This window comes from Bos indicus x Bos taurus, chromosome 13, assembly GCF_003369695.1.
Source record: "Bos indicus x Bos taurus breed Angus x Brahman F1 hybrid chromosome 13, Bos_hybrid_MaternalHap_v2.0, whole genome shotgun sequence".
Classification (NCBI taxonomy): domain Eukaryota; kingdom Metazoa; phylum Chordata; class Mammalia; order Artiodactyla; family Bovidae; genus Bos; species Bos indicus x Bos taurus.
Genome location: NC_040088.1, coordinates 15,978,197 through 15,992,162, shown reverse-complemented (window position 1 = coordinate 15,992,162; position 13,966 = coordinate 15,978,197).

Sequence of the window (13,966 nt, the reverse complement as noted above, 5' to 3'; positions counted from 1 at the left end):
ATTTGATCCTGGGGCTTGCACTTGAGTCTGGGAAATCACTTCTTCAGCCAAAAGTCCTGCATCCTCAGCCTCCAAACTTGCTTTCCTAAGTCAGGATTTCAGCCCCTGCACCCTAGGCCATTGCTACTGAGTGGACTGGGTCTGACCGAACAGAGGTTCGGTTCAGAAACAGATGTTCTATTTCCCTGCAGCAGCAGAGTCTGAAAGGCTGCAAGTTCAGGCTTGCAGTCGGGTCGGGGGAGGGGGGCGGGGCTGGGGAGGAACCTTCAGCATTTGGACTCCACAGACTCCAAACAAGCTGTGCAGCTCCTACAGAGAGGCAGGTGGTCCGGGGAGGCATCTATGCCTGAGGCAAGGGCTCGTGGCTGGGGAGGATGCTGCCCACAGGGCTGGTGGCCAGGCCCCATCTTGAGGCACCAGTACATGCAGAAATGGAGTATTTCCTGCCGTATCAGTAAACAAGGATGTCACAGTCACCAGCGATTGCAGCCACCACAGATGACGGGCCAGTGAGCCCTGAGGGAGCTCAGGAAGGAAAGAACACCTGCCATCTAGCAGCCGTCAGACTGCAGCCACTCCCTATACTGAGCCTTGAAGAAGTGCAAGATGTGAAAACACAGGATGCTGGCCCCAGAGAGCTGAGGTGCGTATCAAAGGAATGATTTCAGTGAGCCCAGACTCTTGAAAAGAACTTCCCATATATAGAAAAGAGCTAACTTGAGTTACCTGGTTTTCTTTAAGTTGCAATAATCTTTTGATGTTCAGACCACCTGTCTCTGGCTGGGGAGATTGCTGTCCAGAAGCCTGAGGGTGGGCGTGGGCTCTGCTCTTAGTCCATGGCCCCCTTTAGGGGGCTAAATGGCCCACCTCCTCTCATCAAACTAGTGCTTCAGCCCTAAGCTCAACAAATAGATATTGCCAAGCTGTGTTTGGGGGACTGGGACAGGAAAGAGGCCCCACTGACCCCGCAGGCTCTGCCTGTCATCCCGGCGGCCTGACGTCCTCGATGAGACTTTCTGGCCAGGTCGCCTTTCTTGATGGCCCAGATGTGAAGACCGAAGGACAGCAGTGGCCGACAGCCCCAGCCCTGCGACAGGCGACTCAAGATCTGAATGTGAAAGACGCACGCAGACAAGAACAAGGCGGCGGACGGCCCCGAGTGGGTGAGTGCCCCCTACTCACCTCCACCCCCCGCCAGGTGGAAGAATAAAGGGGCAAGGGGCAGCGGGAGGGCACCTGGTGGCCCTGAGTTTGAATCCTCCGCATCTGCAAGGACTCGGGACCAGGCTGCCAGGAACGGCGCTGCCGATTGTGGCCACACGGGGGCGCCCCGGGCCCATTGCAGCGAGCGAGGAGGCGGGGTCTCAGAAACTACCGAGGTGACCCGGCTGAGCAAGGCGGAAACGGTGCGGTGCAGCGGGGTCTTCTGGCAGCTATCGCGTCTGCCCCGTTTTTAGGCAGCTCTTGTGTGTTTGCCAAGGGTTGGGAAAGTGGGGTGTGGAGTGATTGTGGTGAGAAGCGGGCAGGAGAAAGGAAGGGACTTGTAAGAATCCTGAGTGTTCCAGGGAGGAGTCCAGAACCAAGAAGTTGGCCTTGTGCACATGTTTACGTGAACCTGTCTGCGTGGGTCTGCAGGTGCCCTGCACGCACTCCTGTTGTGTATGAGCATGAACGCATGTGCACACATGTTTCTGTGCCTGTATTAGTGTGTGCACCCTTTGGGGAACATTGTGTATGTGGCCATGATATGATCCATGCACATAACTGGTGTGGATATGTATGTGTGTATCTTGTATTTTGAGCGTGGATCTTTGTGAAAGTGGACGTGCATGAGTGTTTACACACACACATTTGAACTCCAGGCATGCATGTGTGTGTTCATGTTTAAGAATCTTTCTCTCTCTGCAGACTCCCTGAGTAGCAAAGATCCGGTGGCCTGGCCGATCAAAGATCCCCTGGAAGTGGCCCTGTTCCCGCACACTAGAGTGGCCCACGTCCTCAGGCAGGTTCACAGAGTGCTTCAGCCCTGGATCACAGGGTCAAGAAAGCAGAGAGGACACGGACAGCTTCCCCTTACCCCTTACAGGAGCCTCTCCCCTGTAGGGAAAGGGGTGCAGGTACTGGGAGGGGTCAGCACCTTGAAGCTGAAGGCCATTGAGGGGAGTTGTGCAGGCGTGGGCCATTCCCTTTCTGGGGAGATCTGAACTGGGTTCTCCAGCCTTCTTTGAGAACTTCTTGGCTCCAAATCATAATGATGATAGCCATCATTCATTCATTCATTTGACAGGTATTTAATGAATGCCTACTCTTGACCAGGCACCATGTGGAATGCTAGAATCACAATGAAAAGGACAGGGGCCCTGGACCTACAAGTTCACAGCCCTGTGGAAGAGATAAGACATGAGTCAAATAGCCATGGAGTAAATATCAAGTTACAAAGTATATTGGGTTGTGTAAGAGATATAAGGAACAATGGGAATGTAAATCAAGTATAGTATAGTATGGCGTAGTCTGGAGAATGAGGCAAGGCTTCCAGGCCCTGAAAACTGCAGGTGCAAAGGTCCTGAGGCAGCAGGCCACGAGCTGAGAGAGGATCCGTGGGGATAATCTGCAACTGTCACCCCAGGATGTAAGAAACAGCTTGAACTCTCAGGAGCCCGCTGATAGAACTGGCACGAAGGACTCCTGGACTGTCAGTTCTTAGCAAGTGTCTAGCCCAGTTCCTCTTGTACAGATGGGAAAACTGAGGCTCACAGAGGGGAAGAGCCTTGCCCAGAGCTGCACAGCAAATTGGGGACAGATTTTGGAATTGAACTTGGGATATCCATAATTATCATATGATAATTATATGATCATTTTATACTAATTATAATTAACATAATACTCATTCAATATTCATAATCCATCTTGACTCAGAATTTGCCCCTAACTGCCCCTTCCAGGCCTGGGCTCCATACTCAGTGGTTGGTCTTACTTCCTCTAGAAGAACTAGCTGCTTGCTTCTCTCTGTCTTATAGCAACAGGTTCGTAAGTCGGTCAACATCTTCCTCTGTGAAGTCAGAGGGAATATCAGGAAGTGCTTTGATGCGAATGGGTCTGAGCCCAGGTCCCTGGGAGCTGTTTGACTTTGAGGACTCACCGGGCCCCTCTGGAGAAGGCCAGAGTCCACCCTGGGATGAATCTCTCCCTCAGGCCTCTGTCTGCTGTGAAACAAGGTAGATCCTTGCTGTGAGGTCAAGGTTCAGTTTGTGCATATCTTAGGATTCCGTCCTGGGGTTTGGAGTTTTGCCTGGAGCTGGCTTCAGGCATGGAGGGGGCGGAAATTTTTGTTTAGTGTGACAGCTCTTAGCACCTCCAGTGAAACTGATGTCTCTGGGCCAGGCTAGCTGAAGCCGACCTTCTCTGGAGCCAGTGGCTGTGGATTCCTTAAGGAATTCTACATGAGCACAGGCAAAGTCGTGAACAAAAATCCATGCAGGTCTAAGTCCACAAGTGGTGTTGGCGTACAGCAGTCCTGGGGTGGGAGCCACTGTAGGGAGTGCACGGGAGTGGGGGCTCAGCTTGCATGAGCACAGGCAAAGTTTGCCCCAGTCACCAGAGCTAGCCCTCAGATAAAGGGATATAGATGCTCTTCTCTGCTCCTGCTATCATCTTGGTCCAAGCCTCTGTCATTGTGATCCTTTTGACGATGGTGATGGTGATGATAATGATGGTGATAATGATGGTGGTGGTGATATGATGGTACTAAGTCTCAGTGGCTTCAATGCTTTAAAAAAAAAAAAAAGGCCACTCTGCGTGACATGTGTGGTCTTAAGTTCCCCAACCAGGGATCGAACCCCTGCCCTCTGCAGTGGAGGTGCAGAGCCTTAACCACTGGACCACCAGGGAAGTCCCTTCTATGCCTTTTCACTACTCTTTCTCCTTGCCCTCCTGTCTGTCCCCTGTACAGCAGCCATGGTGACCCTTGTAAAACAAAAGCTCAACTCTACAAAAAGCCCTCTTACTGAAAACCTTGCAGAGAGATGCCACCACCACTTCAAGTATCAATAGTATCCGAGCCGCTCACCCTGGGCCGTGAGGCCCGTCTGTTGTTCTGCTGCCTCTTCGCCCACTCTACCAGCCTCGCAAGCTTCCTTTCCATTCCTCAGACGTACCAGGTTCATTCCTGCTTTGGGACGTCTGCATGTACTGTTTTCTCCTCCCAGAACATTCTCCCTTCAGCTACTCTCACAGCCAGCTCCTTTCAACTCCAGGTCTCAGCTCACATGCCACTTCCTTCCAGAGGCTTTCTCTGACCATCTTATTTGAAGTTGCGTGTGTGCTGAGGCACTTCAGTTGTGTCTAACTCTTTGCGACCCCATGGACTGTAAACCGCCAGGCTCCTCTGTCCATGGGATTCTCCAGGCAAGAATACTAGAATACATGGGTTGCCGTGCCCTCCTCCAGGGAATCTTCCCAACCCAGGGATCAATGCTTCCTCTCTTTCTCTTTCTCACCACCTTAATTAATTTTCTTCTTAGCTTTTATCACTACCTGAAATTATCATACTTAATTCTTTCTCATCTGAGACCCTGACTGGGATGCAGCCTCATGAAAGCAGAGACCATGTGGGGCTTTGTCCACCTTTGTGGATATAATGGTGCAGAGTAGGTGCTCAATAAAAATCTGCTTGCTGAATGAACAGATACATGAGTCCCTTCCTGCTCCTCTGTCGGTGTCCTCCGGAAACTGCTATCTTCGCCACCTGAGTTAACTGATCTCCCTGGTGTGACGTGTGAGAATGAGGAAACGCACTTGAAGGACCTGTAGCGAGTGCTCATCCAGGGCTGTCATTATTATTAATTATCAACGAAAGCCAGGTGGCCTGCGATGGTAATGAATGATATTATCTCCCCCATCTGCGCTGGTCCATGGCACACCTCACTCCCTCATTAACAAGGCTGGGATGCCAGGGAGCTGTGTGGTTGGAGGGAGGATCCTCCTGCCTTAACCTTGGCAGGAGGAGGGGCACATGCCTCGGTGGGTGCTGGGAGCCCAGGCGTGGCTGCACTGACTTTGCCCATCAGCCATCAGCGGAGGAGCCCAGTTTAATCACATGTCAGTTTCCTCATTCGTCTTCGGCGCTATCCGAGGCCTCATCTTTCCTCACCCTCTGGCGTCATGGTGATTGATGACCTCACACCAGCCCAGCTGCTGGGTTAGCACAACTCACAGTGGGTACCCAGCCTCTCAGGCCTCTTTGCAGCCTGGGGCTCACTGGGCCTGGAATCATGTTTCTTTTAAGGAGCCCTGTTACGGACTGAATTGCATCACCCACCCACTCCCACCCCCAATTCATATGATGAAGCCATAACCCTCAAGATGACTGTATTTGGAGATCAGGTTTTAAGAAGGTAATTAAGGTTAACCAAGGTCATAAGGGTGGGGCCCTGATCCGGTAAGACTGGTGTCCTTATAAGAAGAGACACCAGTGCTCTCTCTCTGTCCATTGGGCACAGAGAAAAAGCCAGGTGAGGACATAATGAGGAAGCAATAATTTGCAAGCCAGCAAGATAGTTCTCACCAGAAACCAAATTTTCTAGCACCTTGACCTTGGATTTCTAGTCCCCAGGGCTGTGAGAAAGTAAACATCTATTGTTTAAGCCCCCAGCCTGTGGTATTTTGTTGTGGCAGTAGGAAGAGACTAAAACAAGCCCTTGCAGCCTCCAGCTTCTGAGGTGGGAGGACGGATGACCTCCAATGGGTGAGGTTCCTCCGGCAAATGGTGTAAAGGACCCCTGAGCAGAGGAGATGTCTCACCTGGCATTCAGGTGAATGCCTCCCCGGAGTGGCAGCGCTGAAACGGGGCCACCATGGGCCTGGCTGGTAGATAGGGCTCCAGTCCAACTCCATGGGATTGCAGGTAACTTGCCCAAGAGAGAGATTCTTGTGCTATCGCTACACCACAGAGAGTGGGGAGGATGAAATGAGGTAGTCTGCAGTCACTTGGCAATGACATTAAATACCCACTGTGATCCCAGCCCTGGGCTACGCTGGGGCCAGGGTAATAAATAGGATGAGTCTCAGCCCTCAGGGCACTCACAGACTATTGAGAGAGACACACTAACTTAGGAACAAATGATCTCACATTGTGATCAATTTCTGAGAAAATGAGGCAGATAAGAGAGATGGTGGGGGGAGGGGGAGAGAGACAGAATGGAGTGGGAACGGGGTGGGAACGTGAGTGGATCTTCGTTTCGAGAGGCCAGAGAAGAGTCTTAGCTTTGGGGCCCCTAGAAACAGATTCCGAGCCAAGAGCTGGAGAGCAAGTATTTGGGAGGTGGTCCCAGGAAGACCCAGTGAGAGCAGAGATCTGAAATGGGGAAGGGCCAGAGCCAGTGAAGGGTGCATTTTTTGAGCAGGTTAGGGCCATGACCAGCTGTGTAGGGTAAGAGAGTTAGAGAAGGCGAGGTTCAGAAAAAGAAGAGATGGGCACTTTACAGGAACATCACCTTTAATGAGGTGGAGAGGCAGCAGTCAGATTAGTGAGCTGCTGCACTAACCCAAGAAAATAAGTATATATAGGCATATATGTGGAAAGCTACTGTCTTAAGGGGGCCTGTTCTTCTCCAAGGTTGTTCGGAGTCGTTTTCTCTTAAACGGCTTGGGCAAGGAATTTTGGAGACCGGCTAGAGGCTGGACTGGCTGGGAGCTGGGTGTAATCAACCTTAATGTCCATTTTTTTTCTTCAGGTGAGAGAGTTCTTTGTTTTGCATAGAATGGTGGGGAGGACCTGGAGGAGAGTTTTAACTCCAGGCTATTTTGATTCGTGTATCTTTTCTTCAGGCTGTGGGGCTAAATGCTGCAGGGATTTCTGGGAAAATGTGTAGATGTGCCTCTAATGCAGGCCAACCAAGGAGCAAAGAGGATGAAGTATTATCCACTGATTCTTCTTTGATGGGTTGAGTGTTCCTCCCAGGGGTATTAACTCCCTAGCTCGTCCGGCCCGTTCCATGTACTCCAAGGTTGGGCATCTTCCTGTGTCAGAGAAAGATCCTGGGCAGACAGAGTCCTGGGTGTTGACAATCGGAAGCCATCGTGGTGGGCGCCAAGCGGCGTAGGTGGGCTGATGTGCGTGGAGTGTCTGCTACCAAACACCTCTCTGAGGAGATCACGCTGGAACCCACATCAAAATGATGAGAAGAGACCAACCACCGGACTAGTCAGGAGAAGAGGTCTGTCGGTAGAGGGAAGGAAAGGTGTCAGCCGTGGCCATTGTTGCTGGAGCATTGCTTGCCAGGGCAGCTGGGCCAAGAGATGGATGAGACTCCCTCCCAGAGTTTCCCCAACCCTCCCTCCTCACCCCCTTCATGCAGGCTCCTCCCACCCTTTGTCCTCAGCTGCAGCAGAGTCACTCCACCCTGTCCCCCTGCTCCTCCTCTGCTCCCCATGTTGGCACCACATTTTCTGAACTTACTCTGTCTCTTCTTGGCCCCAGAGCCTTAGCTCGTGCTGTTCCCTGTTCTGAGAATGCCCTTCCACCCCATTTCTGCCTAATGAAAACCACCAACATGCAATCAACAAAAATTTCTGTTGAGAGCCAGACACTGAGGATGGAGCACTAAATCAGCACAGACCTTCATCTCAGAGTTTACAGCCTCCTGAAGGAGGAAAGAAGTTAAAATGATGCCTCCCACAAATTGCTATTTGCTGATTATCGTGGTTTTGCTAATTACAATTGTGGGGAGTGAGATGAAAGCGAGGGGAAATGGACTAGCTCTGAAGTTTTCCAGGAGGCTGAACTTGAAAGATGAACAGTGAGAGGTGGAAGACCACTCTGGGCAGGAGGAACAGTGTGTGTTAGGCTCTGAGTGGAGGAGATCCTGAAAGGCTGGTGTGGCTGGAGCTGAGAGAGGTCAAGGGGACAGTGGGCAGTCTGGGCAGAGATGGAACTGGATCCAAAGGGATTTGGGAAGACCGGAAGGGTTTACTAATTTATTTATTTAAAAAAAATTATTTATTTTTATTTTTGACTGTCTTGGATCTTAGTTGCGGTATACAGGATCTTTTGTTGTGGTGGGCGGGCTTAGTCACCCCCTAAGGCAGTATTAGTTCCCTAACCAGGGATTGAACTTGCATCCCCTGCCTTGGACTACCAGGTAAGTCCTGACTGGAAGGGTTTAAATCTACCAGATCAATGGCCTGAGAATTCTGAGACCATTCCCAGATTTGCTCTTAGCAAATCTACTTTTGGCCCCAATGCCCTGGCATGGGATGTCAGTTGGTCTGCTCTGGGGGATGGCTACTGCCCCAGGCCCTTTCAAAGAGTCCCATATATTCTTCCAGACCTTCATTGAAGTCCTTCCTCTCTGAGAAGCCTTCTAACCTTGAAATCAGAAGAGATCTCACCTCCCACGTCCTCCCCTCCCCACACTTGGCTCTTGGCATCTTAGGGGCACTAGTGTGAAGGGGAAAGTTCTTCTGGGGGCAGGGCAGCCCAGGCTCAGCGGGAAGGGGGCTGGGGGGTGAAGGCCCGGTACCTTGCTGTGGGCAGGTGAAAGTGTTAGTTGCTCAACTGTGTCCAACTCTTTGCCACCCTATAGACTGTAGCCCGCCAGCCTCCTCTGTCAATGGGATTCTCCAGGCAAGAATACTAGAGTGGGTTGCCATTCCCTTCTTCAGGGAATCTTCTTGACCCCGGGATCGAATCCCAGTCTCCTGCATTGCAGGCGGATTCTTTACGTTCTGAGCCTGCAAACTCTCCTCCTATACCTCCCAGAGTCCACACCCCTGCTTGCCCCTCACACCTGGATCTTGCAGGATATGTGCCATCGTGCTCTATAAGGGACTTCATCCACAGACTTGGTAGGGGACGGTCTCTTGTCCTGATTGTCAAGTCTGGGTGGGGAACAAGCGGACATCCACTGCTGTGCTTTGCACGTCCCTGGAACCAAGGCTAGGGTGGTAGAAATGAAAGATTCCTGGCAAACCCATCCTGCTGCTCCCTGCCCCCTCCGTGGGCTGCTCAGAGAGTGGGAGATGCCTTCTATTGAGAACCCTCTTCCCACCCCAGCCACTTTGCCTTCTCGGGGAGGGGTTGGGGAGCCACTTTCATTGTCCCTGAACACTGGCTGGCAGGGGGCCCAGGGAGGGGGCTCCCCAATAGCGAATCTGCAGCTGCCTGTCTTTAAGGTAAAATTACCGTAATTACTCCAATTACCAAATCCATCAAGAGCTTTGGACTGAGGAGGCCGGTACAATCAGTTCTGAGGAGTGTGAGTCACGGGGGTGGGGGCACAAATTGCAGAGAGGGCGGCGGTTAATGTTAGATCAGGCCCTTGACTGAGGTGGGGGTGGGGAAGTGCAGAGAAACCGTTAGCCAAACCCCACTTTGCTCTCTCAGTGAGATTTTTCTCCTACATTGGAAAGAAATTCAAAATAAAACTGGCTCCTCCTTTCACAGAACCCCCCAACACCTCATGGCCAACTGACTTGGTTCGTCTTTACCTTCTATGAGAGTTAAAAGGAAAATATAAAAATGAACCAAAGCAAAGTAAGAACAGCAACTGGTATCTCATAGGATCTTGCTCTGGGCCAAGCCCTGTGCAAAGAGCTTTTCAAGTTTCGTCCTTTCCAACCCCCTGGAGCACGTTCAGTCCATCTTACAGATGCGGGCATTGTGTATTTCCTCTTGGCCTAGATGCTCCAGACCCCAGACCCTGGGCGTGGTTTGCCTCTGCGCCCCTCATCCCTGCCATGTCTGTTCTGGTAAATCTGCTCTTTAAAAAAATAAGTATTCATTTGTTTTTGAATGTATCGAGTTCTAGTTACAGCACACAAGATCTTAATTGTAGCTCATGGGCTCAGTAGTTCCCCTGAGGCACGTGGGATCTTAGTTCCCCCACCAGGGATTAAACCCTCATCCCCTGCATTGGAAGGCAGGTTCTTAACCACCAGGAAGTCCCTAAATCTGCTCTTGGCACACACTCAAGAGATACTGTGAAGGAAAGGAAGTACCAGTTTGGCAGACTTGGTGGAATACTGGGAAAATCAGCTGACTGATCAGGCCCCTTTAAATCAGCCCATCTCCTCCCTTCCTGACTTCTCCATCCAACTGGCAGCCTGGACTTCGGGGCCCGGAGCTCCCAAGGGGTCATTCAGTGTGGACAATGACCTTGACCACCAGGCTCACCCGCTGAGACAGAAAGGTGACCCTGATCACCCATGCTGATGATTTCAGTGCTGTGGGGTTGTGTGTATTTTACTACTACTCACAATACACACATAAAATGTACCCATTTTAACCATTTTAGGGGTACAGTTCAATGACATGAAGTACATTCACATTGTTGTACAGTCATCATTGCCATCCATCCCCAGAAATTTTCATCTTCCCAAACAGAAACTCTGTGTCCATTAAATGGAAACTCCCTGTTCCCCTCTCCCTCCAGCCCCTACCAGTAACCATCGTTCTAGCTTCGGTCTCTGTGAATTTGACTACCTAGGTGCTTCGTCTAAGTGGACTCATGCAATGCTTGTTCTTCTGTGTCTGGTTTATATCACTTAGTGCAACGTCTTCAAGGTTCATCCATGTTGTAGCACGTGTCAGAATTTCCTTTCTTTTAAAGTCTGAGTAATATTTCCTTGTATGCATTGACTACATATCGTTTATTTGTTCATCCATTGATGGACTTTTGGTTGTTTCCACTTTTTGGCTATTGTGAATAATGTTGCAATGAGCATGAGTGTCTGAGTCCCTGTTTTTCATTGTTTGGGATGTAGACCTGGAAGTAGAATTGTTTATTCATATGGTTATCCTATGTTTAATTTTTTTTTTTTTAAGAAACCGTCATCCTGGTGTTTCTACTTTATGACAACTAAAAATTACCCCCCAGAATGATGTTAACTGTTGCATGATTATTTCCCCCATACTCTGAACAAAAGGGACATTCCAAGAAGGGGTGCTCTCTGGTACTCTGCCAGGCTACTCATATGCCCCTTTGAAAAGCATGGCTACTGTTCATGGATTTATTTATTAATTCCACAAATGTTGACTGGGTACCATCTGTATGTCAGGAGCCCCACTACATTCCAGGGAGATAATAGGAAACTGGACACGATATCAGACTGCAGGGCTTACAGCCTGTTTGGGAGGCAAGTGTCGGAGGCACAAAGGCCCAGAGTCCTTCTCAGAGCCCAGACCTGGAGACAGAGTCTCAGCCCGCAGCGGTGGGGCTTCGTGGTGGGCTGGCCCAGACCCCGGTGTCCCTTCTCTTCCCTGGGTCTCAGCTTTATCATCTGTGAAATGGAGGTGACCAGTCTCCCCACTCCTCACTTCACTGACTTGGCAACATGGGACTCCAGCGCTCTCGTTCTCTTTTATTTTTAAAAATAATTTAATTAATTTATTTTTGACTGCACTGGGCCTTTATTGTGGTGTGCGGGCTTCTCTTTGCGGTGGCTTCTCTTGTGGAGCACAGGCTCTAGAGTCTGTGAGCTTTAGTAGTTGCGGGACTTGGGCTTTGTCGCCTCACAACATGTGGGATCTTCCCAGACCAAGGACTGAACCACAGAATTTGTCCCCTGCCTTGCAAGGCTGACTCGTAACCACTGGACTGCCTAGGAAGTTCCTCTCATTCTCTTTAAAATCCCTTCCAGCTCCATGGATCAGGAAGAGAATTATCACGCCCATTGCAATGACAGGCATACTGAGGTTTGTTGAGGCAGAGCCTGTCCTGAGTCCTTAGCAGGGTCTTTCTTCAGCAGTCTCCCCCTGCATATCTCCTCTCCTGCTCCCAGTCTTCCCTCAGCCTGTGGGGCACCACCCACTCCTCTAACTCGGCTCCTGCTGAAGGTTGGTGTATCCTGGCCTCTGAGGGCAAAGATGGGGAATAGTCCTTCCCAGGAACCTCCCAGGCCTCCTCCCCTTTCCTTGCTTTCTTATCCCTGGCAGGGACCCCCAGGCTCCAGCTGGGGCATCAGTTCCCACAATTCTGGAGCTGAAAGTCCAAGATCAAGCTGAGGCACATTTCGTTTCTCCCGAGGTCCCTTTCCTAACCTTGCAGATGGCTGCTTTCTTGCTGCGTCCTCGCGTGGTCTTTCCTTCCTGCCTGTCCATCCCCACTTGTCTCTTCCTCTCCTTATAAGGACATCAGGCGTTTATGGCCTAATTTAACCTTCAGTTCAGTTCAGTTCAGTTCAGTCTCTTAGTCATGTCTGACTCTTTGCGACCTCGTGGACTGCAGCACGCTAGGCTTCCCTGTCCATCACCAACTCCCAGACCTTGCTCAAACTCATGTCCATTGAGTCGGTGATGCCTTAATTGCCCCTTTTATGTCCGGTCTCCAAATACAATCACGTTGGTGGTTAGGACTTTAACCACTGAATTTTCAGGGGGTGGGGTACAGACATGATTCAATCCATAACAATGACTCAGTAATTAAAAGGGAGACATTAATGATAAATAAGACAAGTCAGACAAAAAATGTACACACTGTATGATTCCCATACAAAATGCTAGAAAAGTGAAAACACGTTTACAGTGACAAAAAGCACTTCAGTGGCAGCTGGTGCAGAGGGATGGGCGGGAGACTCCGTGGGGGGCTTGACTGCAAAGGGCAGGTGGGAACTTTCTGGGGTGATGAGACTGTGGCATCTTTTTTTTTTTTTTTGGTCTCACTGCACAGCATGTGGGATCTTAGTTCCTTGACCAGGGATCGAACCGTTAGAGATTGAATCCGAGCCCCTGGCATTGGAAGAAAGAATCTTAACCACTGGACCACGTGGGAAGTTCTAAAAATGTTGCCTCTTGACTAGGGTAGTGGCTGTATGGATGTATCCAAAACTCGCTGACCTATAAACTGAGACGGGTGTGTGTTTTATTGTATGCACATTATGCCTCAATAAAATAACAGATGTCAAACCCTATCTCAAAGGGTTAAAAATAAGGTTCAAGTTAGGTGGTTGTTCAGAGTAGATGAGTTAATGTCTGCAAAGTGCTTAGATTGGAGCCCAGCACAGAGTAAGTGTGCAAGTAAATGGTAACCATGGTAACCTGAAAACAAGACTTTTGCTCAGTAAATGGGGCAAGAGAGAGAAATAAACAGAGGGCATCCAGAGGCAGGGGGAGGGGGCGAGGGGCTGAGGAGGGAGGAGGAGTAAGGCAGGGGCTGTGAACATTGTCCCCTGCTGACCCAGGGGGTATGCCCTTTTCACCTCTCAGCATCTTCTGGGCTCTGGGGACCAGCCACGGGCCACTCAGCCCCTGCTGTGTCCCTAGCCTGCCCTTCTTCATTCATTCATTCATCCACTGAACACGCGCACTGGAGTACCACCCGTTACAATACCAGGGATCAATAGCTGCTTCTATTTATGGAGTATGTTATGGGTGTGGGACACTGCTCAGCGCTGGACGGTTTAGGATGAGCTGATATTCAACTGGTTTTCACTCACAGAAAAGCAGTTTGTGGTTAAACCAAATACATGATCACGTTCTATTCTCATGACACATCTGTTGAGATATTATTCTCCTTTTTTTTGTGGCTGAGAAGGTTGATGTTCAGGGAGGTGAAGTGGTTGGCTCAAGGTTCCACAGCTATATAAGTGGTTGGATTTGAATGCAGGTCTGACTCGGAAATCCTTATATTACATGGTCTTTGTCCTCAAAGTGTCGATCCAGTGAGGAGATGAACACATTAAATATGTCTCCCTGGGTCTCCCCCTGAGGATTCCTCCCTGAGTCCCTATACAGGCTTCTCTCTGCTCCTTAGACTCTGGGGATGAGAGTCCTTGGTCCTCTGAGAGTGCCAAGGCCCTTCCTGCCCGCCCCCTTCTCCCTTGCCCACTGGGACATCCCCTCCCTGCCTGGCCTGCCTCTCCCTGGGCCTTGGGGGGCTTGTTGTGTGGGCAGAGCCGGCTGAGCCCCGGCTGCTGCAGTGTTTGTGTTCTTCTGCTGCCGCAGGAGGTGTCCCCATTCTGCCCATCTTGT